The sequence below is a fragment of the Cebus imitator genome, unplaced genomic scaffold, assembly GCF_001604975.1.
Source record: "Cebus imitator isolate Cc_AM_T3 unplaced genomic scaffold, Cebus_imitator-1.0 Scaffold426, whole genome shotgun sequence".
Classification (NCBI taxonomy): domain Eukaryota; kingdom Metazoa; phylum Chordata; class Mammalia; order Primates; family Cebidae; genus Cebus; species Cebus imitator.
This window is the reverse complement of record NW_016107741.1, coordinates 688,215-698,090: the sequence shown is the minus strand read 5'-3', so window position 1 is coordinate 698,090 and position 9,876 is coordinate 688,215. Positions and strand designations below refer to the sequence as shown.

Sequence of the window (9,876 nt, the reverse complement as noted above, 5' to 3'; positions counted from 1 at the left end):
AAAAAAAAAAAAAAAAAGCTGGGGATTGTGACTTGTGCCTATAGTCCCAGCTACTTGGGAGGCTGAGGCAGAAGGATCACTTGAGCCCAGAAATCCAAGGCTTCAGTGAGCTATGATCATCTCACTGCACTCCAGCCTGGGCAACAGAGCAAGATCCCATTTCTGAAAATAAAATATTTGTTATTATTGATTTAAGAAATAAAACGGCACCATGTACAATAAGCTTCTTTTTGTCCAAATTCCTATCAGGAAATTCAGACAAGTAGAAATGCTTGCAGCATTGAATTATACTGCATGTTCACACGGAAGTATAAAAAGCATCCTCTAACAACAGGCAGGTCCCTAACTGGAATGAGTCAAGCTTCCCAAAAGGCGACAACACATGCCCCTCTCTGATTGCTCTGACATGATGGTGCTGGGGATGCAGTTCTCAACAGACCTGAAGGAAGGTTTCGGCGTCTTGGAGAGCTGGCTGGGAAGAGCCTCAACTCCTCCCTACTTTCATATTCTAGCCTGGGCAGGTGTTCCAGAAAGGAAAGAGCCCTGTGCAGGCTATCTGGGGTCTTAATCTCAGTTCCAGGCTCAAGGGAAACAAGCAGAGAAAACTCTCATGTTCTCTTTAAAGCATTCCGGCTACATCCACCAAGATAGGAAAAATGACAGGAATTCAAGGCAGACACCCAGGTCAAGAACAAACACTGTGCGTTTTGCTGTGAGCATTGTTTGTGCTTCTTTCACAGGATCTCCTGGGACTGGAGAACTGCCGCACTCCCAGGAATTACTCAGAGGCACCCAGCAGCACAAAGCACCTTCCAACTAGCTGTGGGTTTCTAAACGAAAATGCGCAACTAACTTAACAATGTTTACTAAAGTACTGCTTATTTTAATCATGGGAAAACTGATCCTCTAGGCACAGGACATAAACAACTGTCACTGTATCCCAATGTTTAGTTAACATAAAACCATCATCCTTAACCAGTCTGAAAAAAACATGTCTTCCCAGACCTTGAAGCATGGTCTGTCTTCCAAACCAAATCTTCACACCTGGGAGGGAGGGGAAGGCTTGAGGCCACTCATCCAGCCCTTTGAGTCTACATGCTAGGACATGCACAGGTTCTGTGACTTCACACAACCAGGCAGACCACCTCAGGCATGACAAAAGTCACCAAACCGCCAGGACAAAAATTATTCTAGAAAACATGCCACTTCATGAGATCACAGAAAGCAACATTACAGCCCAAAGTAAAATACAGGTTAGCAGCTCCATAGAAGGACAGACATAGGAATTCAGTTTTTTATTTCTACAACAAACAAATGCAAAAACAACTTGATTTTTTTAGGCTATTTTATATCCACATTATTAACCTATTGGGAAAACGGCAAAGATTCTTCATGAACGTGTGTCCTATTTTTGAAACTAAAGCCAAGACTATAACCATTTTACATATGAACAATCTTTCAGTAGGACTGTGCAAAAAGGTGAGGGTAACATCCTCTAAAAGGACATCAGAGGCCAGGCGCCGTGGCTCATGCCTGTAATCCCAGCACTTTCAGAGGCTGAGACAGGTGGATCACCCAAGGTCAGGAGTTTGAGACCAACCTGATCAACATGGTGAAACCCCATCTCTACTAAAAATACAAAATTAGCCGGACCTGGTGACACGTCTGTAATCCTAGTTACTCAGGAGGCTGAGGCAGGAGAATTGCTTGAACCCGGGAGGCAGAGGTTGCAGTGAGCTGAGATCATGCCATGGCACTCCAGTCTGGGCAACAAGAAAGAAACTCGGTCTCAAAAAACCAAAAATAAAAACAAAAAAACAACATCAGAAAATGTCCCACCTGAACCAATGAGGTAGCAAGAACTAACTGGCATAGATAAAAAGAGCAAATGGCCAGGCACAGCACAGCGGCTCATGCCTGTAATCCCAGCACTTTGGGAGGCCGAGGCAAGTGGATCACTTGAGGTCAGCAGTTAAGACCAGCCTGAACAAGAGACCAGCCTGGCCAATATGGTGAAAACCCATCTGTACTAAAAATACAAAAATTAGCTGGGCATGGTGGTGGGCGCTTGTAATCCCAGCTGTTGGGAAGGCTGAGGCAGGAGAATTGCTTGAACGAGAGAGAGAGAGAGAGAGAGACAGAGAGAGAGAGAGGCACTGGGAAACCGAGCAGGTGGATCACCTGTGGCCAGGAGTTCGAGACCAGCCTGACCAATATGGTGAAACCCCATCTCTACTAAAAATACAAAAAAATTAGCCAAGCATGGTGGCACATGCCTGTAGTCCCAGCTACTACAGAGGATGAGGAGGAGAATCGCTTGAACTCAGGAGGTAGAGGTTACAGTGAGCCAAGATTGTGCCACTGTACTCCAGCCTGGGTGACAGAGTAAGACTCTATCTCAAAATTTAAAAAAAAGGAAAAGGAGCAAATAATTAAAAGAACATAACTGAATTGTTTGTAACACAAAGAATAAGTGCCTGAGGAAATGGATACCCCCATTCTCCATGATGTGATTATTACACATTTCAAGACTATATCAAAATATCTAATGTACTCTATAACTATATACACCTACGTATCCAGAAAAATTAAAAAAAAAATTTTTTAAAGAAGCAAAGCTTTAGCAGCCTCAACAACACACCTGATTTTTTTTTCCCACTGTGATTTCTTACATTAAGAAGCAAAGCTGTTCTTTTCCTTGCTTGTGATAACATCTACAGTGCAAAATGTGCTGTTCTAAGAAAAGCAGGTTGGCCAAAGCACACAGAGGCATGAAGTTCATGTGTCATCAGAGAGAGGAGGCAAAGGTGGTGCTGGAAGAGTGGATGGATTCACCTAACGCATTCCACCATGTGTTACATTCAGATGGGATCCCCAAGACTTGCAGAGCAGATGGGCGGATGCCCCAGATTCAGGGCAGTGGGGGTGACTGTGGACGAACTGTGGGAGAGCCACAAACATCTCTGGGATGAGGAGACTGTTCTCTCTCCTGATTATGACGGTGGCCACACCAATGTATGCACTTGTCAAGACTCATAATGCTATACATCCAAAGAGCCAGATTTACCATATGGTAATTAAAAAAATAAAATTATATAGATATAGCCCTAAATGTAAGAGGGAAAAGATAAGGGAAAAAAAGCAAGCAAACTACTAGACACCATCATGACTGATGGTGATACCTTTCCAGACCCAATTCTCAATTTCAGAAAACAGGAAAATATAAGCATGTTAGTCTCTGCTGGGTGCAGTGGCTCATGCCCCTAATCCCAACACTTTGGGAGGCTGAGGAGGGAGGATAACCTGAGGCCAGGAGTTTGAGCCCAGCCTGGCCAACATGGTGAAACCCCATCTCTACTAAAAATACAAAAATTAGCCGGGTGTGGTGGGGCATGCCTGTAATCCCAGCTACTCAGGAGGCTGAGGCAGGAGAATCTCTTGAACCCGGGAGGTGGAAGTTGCAGTGAGCCGAGATGGTACCACTGTACTCCAGCCTGGGCATAGGAGCAAGAGTTCATCTCAGGAAAAATAATTTTAAAAAAAAAGCATGTTAGGCTACAACCATTATAATAATTCCATCTCCTTTGACTGGGTAAAGTGGCTCATACCTGTAATCTCAAACACTTGGGGAGGCCAAGGAGGAAGGATCACTTGAGCCCAGCCAGGAGTTTGAGACCAGCCTGGGCAACACAGTGAGAGCCTATCTCTACTAAAAATAAAAACTAAAAAATTGCTAGGTATAGTCCCAGCTACTTGGGAGGCTGAGGCGGGAGGATCGCTTGAGCCCAGAAGGTTGGGGCTGCAGTGAGCTATAATAGTTTCACTGTCTCAAAATAAATAAATAAAAACTAAACAAAAACTATAATAATTCTATCTCCTTTAATACAAGAAGCCTGGGAAATCTCTCTCTCTCCCTCCTCCCCTATATATATACACACCCCTACCCATCTCCTCTCTCAATGAGAAAATTAATGTTAGGGAAGTTCACTGATTTGCCCAAAGCGGGCAGTCAGGGCAGGGCAAGCCGGCTGCAAAGTAGATTTCCCTCATAGCTGTCCCCAGCACCCAAGTCCAGTGGGAGCCCAGATTCCCCATGACCAGGCAGGGCTTGGGGCACCTCTGGGGCTCACTTGGACGTAGAGGCCAGGGTCCTGCAGCAGGGCCACGCACTGGGAGCCCTTTTCCTACTGACACTTGGAAGAGGGCCTCCACAAGGAAAATGCAGGTCCACACCCAGCTGGTCCAACCTGTTTGCTCATTTGAACAGTTGCAGGAAGGGAAATTTCCCCAGACATTAGCAAATGCCCCCTTCGAAGGTGCGGGACAAAACTGTCCCAGATGAGAACCATGAGTTGGCTGCAAAATTCCAGAGCTCAACGTTGAAAATACTGTTCCAATAACCAAGCATCTTTTCTACCTTCATTTCTAAACCTTCCCTGTCTCCTGAACCCACCGCCTATCACACCCCATCTCAATCTCTCTGATCCCATCGGCCAAGAACAAACCTCGGCAAGAAAAGGAAACAGTACCCAACTTCCTCTGAAAACTCAACAAATTCTCTCTTTCATCTTAACTTTAAATTTGTTCCAATTCCATTTGTAACAGCTTCCAATTCACTTCTGCAACCTTCAGACATGCAGCAGATTCTCTGTAAATATTTGATGGGGATGGCCGCGCCGCAGGGGGCTGGCTTGGGTGGCGCATCCATCCGAAGTCAGGCTCTCCCTGGCCAGGCAGGCAGCAGCCCGGGTGGACTCCTTAACAGCTGCCTTTCTCCCCTGGAGATGTGAAACTCCTGTTCACAGCCTAGGCTCTCTTTGCCCTTTAGGAACCTTTGGACTCCTTCAGCCCCTTCCCACATCCAGCTTTTCTTTGGGTTCTGGTAGGTTTCATGTTTGCCAGTCTGGCCAGCATGGTCCATTTGGTCAAGCCCCACAGAAAGTGAGGGTGGGAGTGGAGGGGCAAGACCAGAGGGAAAAACTCAAGCCCATTCTCCTGCTCAAGAGGTCAGTTACCTCCCTCTCACTAAAAATAGTTATGGGGAAAAAGTTTATCTTTCCAACTAAAAAAAGAAGTGTTTACAATATGCCTTTAGTGTTGCTTCCTGGCTGAAACTGATTTTTCAATGCATGTGGTAGTGAAAGATTAACAACCTCTCGAATGTAGCGTACTAGGTATTTTTGTTTTTCCTAAGGGAGGATAAAAGGCAAATGCAAGGCATCAGGAAAGCAGCGCAAGGATGGTCTGTCTTGCCTCGCTGGGCAGAGAAGCTGTGATGATGAGCTAGGCCTGGAGGCTCCCAGGGCAGTGCTGCGGGGCAAAGCACCGAATCTGGACACCCTGCAGAAAACTGGGAAGAGGCCAGGCTCAGGTTCTAACGGAGGTGTTCTCCTATCCAGCAGGAGTGGATCAGAGAATCTGAATTCCTGACACTCAGGACCTGCTGGAGATGGCCTCTGCTCATCACCTTAAAAGGTGAAAAAAAGCTTCTAACTAAGATGATGCACAGAACCAGTGGTACTGATATAATTGATGGGAAAACTCCAGAATTTGAAACATTCACTTCTAAGTGTGTCTACAATAAAGTTATTATTTTTTGCAAACTGTTTCCTCTTTAAACTACTGGCAGGGAGAAGTTCTCTGAGCCCAGTAAAGGGGCAAAATGCCTGCGGGTGGGGAAGCGAGGGTGGCTGCACTACGCCATGTCACATCTCCATGTCAGTCCTACAGGTGTGTGTACTCTGAAGGGCTGGAATCGCCTTAAGGGCTGGTGATCCAGTGGTGAACGACTTTCGTTGTTTGTATTAGTTATGCAGTTTGGTGGCTTTCCACAAAAATCTGCAGCACACCTGAGACATGACAACCCTATAAAATAAGCGTGTCATACTCAACATTTTTCTGGATTTTATTTTTCCTAATTACATCTTTTCTAGGAAGGACTTATAAACTTTTCATAAAATGGTCAAGAGCCACTTCCCGACACCAAAGCCGTGGCCCGGGACCTTAGCAGGGAGGTCCCCTTCCAGGTTAAACCAGGGGCTCGGCGGCGTGTCGGGAGAGGAAAACATCCAGAAGGCAGGTCAAGCCACACATGACAATGCAAAGCAGAAACAGTTACAAATACAATAGAGGGTGGGTTTCTGTTTCTTTTTAGGTTTTGCTCCAGAACATCACTGACTGACTCGAAAATAAAAGTCGGTCCCTACCTTTGTGGAACGTCCAACGCAGCTGGCTGGGGGAACACGAGGCCTTGCAGCGAGCGAGCCCTGGCCCCGGTATGACCGCGCACAGGCGATGCACTTGAAGTCCAGGCCCTACACCCGCACCAGCGGGGCTCCAGCAACCCACGGTTGTCACATATCCGGCCATCCCCGACTCCCGAAGGCGCACTCCCCATACCGCACTCCGAGCACCGGTCCCATCGTTAGGGAAGGTCCCCCGGAGCAAGGCTAGAGCTCTGGATCTGCGAGACCCACCCCACCCGCCCCGCCAGAGCCCAGGGGCAGCAACAGGTCTGCGCTCTCCCCGGGCGGCGCTCTGCAGACCCTCGGCGGGCCAGGGGTGCCCCCAGCCCGGTCGTGCGCTCGGGCCGGGGAGATGGGCAGAGGACAGGGGCTCCCGACTTCCTTGACAGTTTCTGCGCTTCAGAAACTGAGCAGACGCGGAGCCCGCGCCGCCTCACCAGCCACTCGCCCCACTCTGCGCAGCTGCGCTTCCACCCGGGTCCGGGCGGGCCGGCCCGAGTCGCGGGGATGAATGGGGCTCCCCTACCCAACAGCGGGGAAATCCCGCCACCGCCCTCCACTCCGGGTCCCCGAGCCCAAGGCGGCGCAGGTTTAGCCCAGTAAGCGCCAGGATCGGCAGACAAAGAGGCACCGTAGGAGAAGCCGAGCGCTTCCCGAAACTTACCGGCCGCCTTCCCCTCCCCAAAACAAAGGAGCCCCCAGCCGACCTCCGTCTCCTTCCCCCACCGCGCGCCCGCACTTTGGGGAACCGCCACCTCGGGGTATTGTTCAGCCTCCGGGGAGCGCGCCGCACCCCAGTCCGAGCGCCGCGGGGACAGTTAGCGACCTGCGTCTCCAGGAGTTCCAGGGGCGGGAGGAGCGTCCGGGCGCCCTGAGTCGCGGACCGGACCCCCGAGGGTCAGCGCGGAACCCGCCTCCCCGCAGAAGTTTGCGGACCCAGCGCCTGGCCCGCCGAGCCCCGCGCACTCACCTCACCGCGAGCAGCGCAACTTGTGGCGGCGCCGCGCGCCCGGCTGCGCTCCGACCCTCCCTCCAGCTGGCAGCCTCCGAGCCCCGGCCGTGCGGCGGCCGAAGAGGGCCCGGCGCCCCGGAGCAGCTGCACGCCGCCCCTGGGCCGCCCCCGCCCCGCCGCCGCCGAGTCCCGGAGAGGGCGCGGGCGCTGGAAAGTTTCGGTGGCGAATGGCGGCCGGAGGGAGCTGCGGCGGCGGCAGCGGGGCGGGGGCGCTGGCGGCTCCTCGCTCCCGAGCGCGGAGTGGGGGCGCTGAGGCGGGTGCGGCGGCGGCGGCGGCGGGAGAGGGCGGGACGGCGGGAGGGAGCGGGACGGCGGGAGGGACTGGCTCGGGCAATGACCTCCGCGGGGAGCGGCCGCGAGCGCGCGGACTCCAGCTGGGAGGACCGCCAGGGGGGCCGCCCCCGCCGCCGGCCCCTCCCTCGCGGCCGTGGGAGGCGACCCCGTGTCCCACCCGGCCCCGCCCCTGCGCCCCGGGGGGGCCGCGTCCCGAGCCCGCCCCTCCCCCACGAGGATAGAGACTCCAGCCCCGCCCCTCCCCCACGGCACCTACTGGGAGACCCGCGTCCCAACCCAGCCCCTGCCCCTTGGTCGGGGGACTAGCGTCCCTACCCAGCTCGCCCCGCTCCCCCACGCCTAGGGTGGGTGAGGGGAACCCGGGCCTCTCCCTAGTTGCCCGGGCCCGGTCCCTTCCCCGTGGCCCCCGTGGGACTGAGAGGAAGCCAGGCTTACCCCCATTTCATCCCAAACCCAGCCTTTTCACGACTGCCTGGAGGGGACAGGAACCTCGGCCACCCCCTCGGTTTCTAGCGGGCAGGGGAACCTCGATCACTGCTAAAGTGTTACCCTCCCCCACCCCAAAAAGGAAGCAACCCGGCTGCCCCGACAGAACGCCAGCCACCTGCCCAAGGGTGTATCTACCTCAAAATCGGCGTTTTAGAAGACACCCCAGTTATCTTTCCCCACCTCAAAAAGTGGGGACTCCGGTGGAGCCTCCACCTTTGCAAAACACCTCCCAGGAAGAGCCAGAAATGCTTAGGGACAAACTCAGACCCCGTCAGAGTGGCCGGAGCTCGGGGGTGGGGGCTGAGGAGCAGGTTAGGGAACTTGGGCCAGCGGGCTTCATCACCCCCACCCCCACCCCTAGGCTTCAGCCCTCGGGCCCTTGGAAAGTGTTTGATGTAATGGCTTACACGGCCTGGCCCTGGTGCACCCAAGTACCCAGCGCTCCTTCCTCCCCTCCACCTTGGTGCCGACTCCCCACGACTCACAACCTTAATCCAGTTAAACAGATCTCCGCTCCCCCTCCCCAGCACCTCTTGGGTCAGCCTTGTTGAATATTTTTCAAATAAGTTTGCCCCTTCCTTTACTATATAATAAGCTTCGTGCTAAGAGCCCGGTACACTCAGAAATATAAACTATAAACTCACTTGCTCTTCCTCGAACACTAGACCATTTGTTGTTCTGGTTGTGGGGGGAGGGGGACCCGAGGTGAGGTTTTCTGTTTTTTGTTTTTATGTAGTCTGGCACTGTTTCGCACTGTCACCCAGGCTGGAGTACGGTGACACGATCTCGGCTCAATGAAACCTCCACCTCCCTGATTCAAGCAATTCCCCTGCCTCAGCCTCCCGAGTAGCTGGGATTACAGGCGCAAGCCACCACGCCCGGCTAATTTTTTTGTATTTTTAGCAGAGACGGGGTTTCACTATGTTGGCCAGACTGGTCTCGAACTCCCGGACCTCAGGCAATCCGCCCGCCTCAGCCTCCCAAAGTGCTGGGATTACAGGCGTGAGCCACCGCGCCTGGCCTGAGGTGAGTTTTTAACGGGCCGGTCCTCCATCAAAAAGGCGGACCTCAAAATTACCCTGCAAAATATTGCTGTAAAACCTCAATGATGCAAAACGACTATTGCTACACCATCATCATTTAAGGACATCAATAAAAAAATACACACTTACACAGTCTCCATAATTGTGAATCAGCAGAATGGATTGTGTCTTATTATGTATCAGTTGCCATTCAAGGCCCCCCAGAAGGACTTGGTGGGGCCTTCCCTTGAGCCTGCCCTTCGTTGCTCCCGGGCTCCCTGGGCTTGTGCAGACTGATGCTGAGGTATTACATGCAATCGAAAAACGAAGGGTGCAATAGAAAACCTGAGCTAGCTCATGATGCAACCCTGCCCTGGCTACACGTGCTTCCCTTCCCCCACCGCCTGCTGGTGGGAGCGCTGAGTTTTTTCCGCCTGTAGGGTCACATTGTGGTTGATTGATTCTCCTTTCGCCTTGCTCAGTCATTCAGATTTGGAAAGTAAATAACAAGTTGACATCATTACAGCTCTGGGCTTTACGCGGACGCAGCCCTCGGCTACCGCACACTCTGGAGTAGCTGCGCAGCCAACCGGCCTCCTAGCTTACCAGACGCTTGTGGTTAGCAGTTGGAAATTCCAAGCTAAACTTGGTTAAAAGGCCTCTTTGTATGTTTTGATTACTTGGCAGATGCCAATCATTTAAAGTATGGGAAAGTAGTGGAAATCCTCACTCTCAAACTGGAGTCCAGTGTGGCCAGGATTTACAGCTGATCTCCTATAATTGGCAATGCAAAGGAGCTCAGAATTCATCTTGC

General features: G+C 52.1%; 1 protein-coding gene across 5 annotated transcripts in view; it reads right to left on the bottom strand.

Annotated features, from left to right (window-relative positions):
- TBL1X (transducin beta like 1 X-linked) overlaps nucleotides 1-9,552 on the bottom strand; it is a 248,686-nt gene extending 239,134 nt beyond the window's left edge. For 2 of the 5 annotated variants that reach the window (XM_017509906.2, XM_017509910.2), the window contains exon 1: nucleotides 9,213-9,552. The gene's annotated coding sequence lies outside the window, so the exon portion shown is untranslated. Of the gene's footprint in view, nucleotides 1-7,215; nucleotides 7,346-9,212 lie in introns of those variants that run through there. The other 3 variants (XM_017509904.2, XM_017509909.2, XM_017509905.2) reach the window with 2 other exon arrangements.
- Between the last annotated feature and the right edge of the window lie 324 nt (nucleotides 9,553-9,876).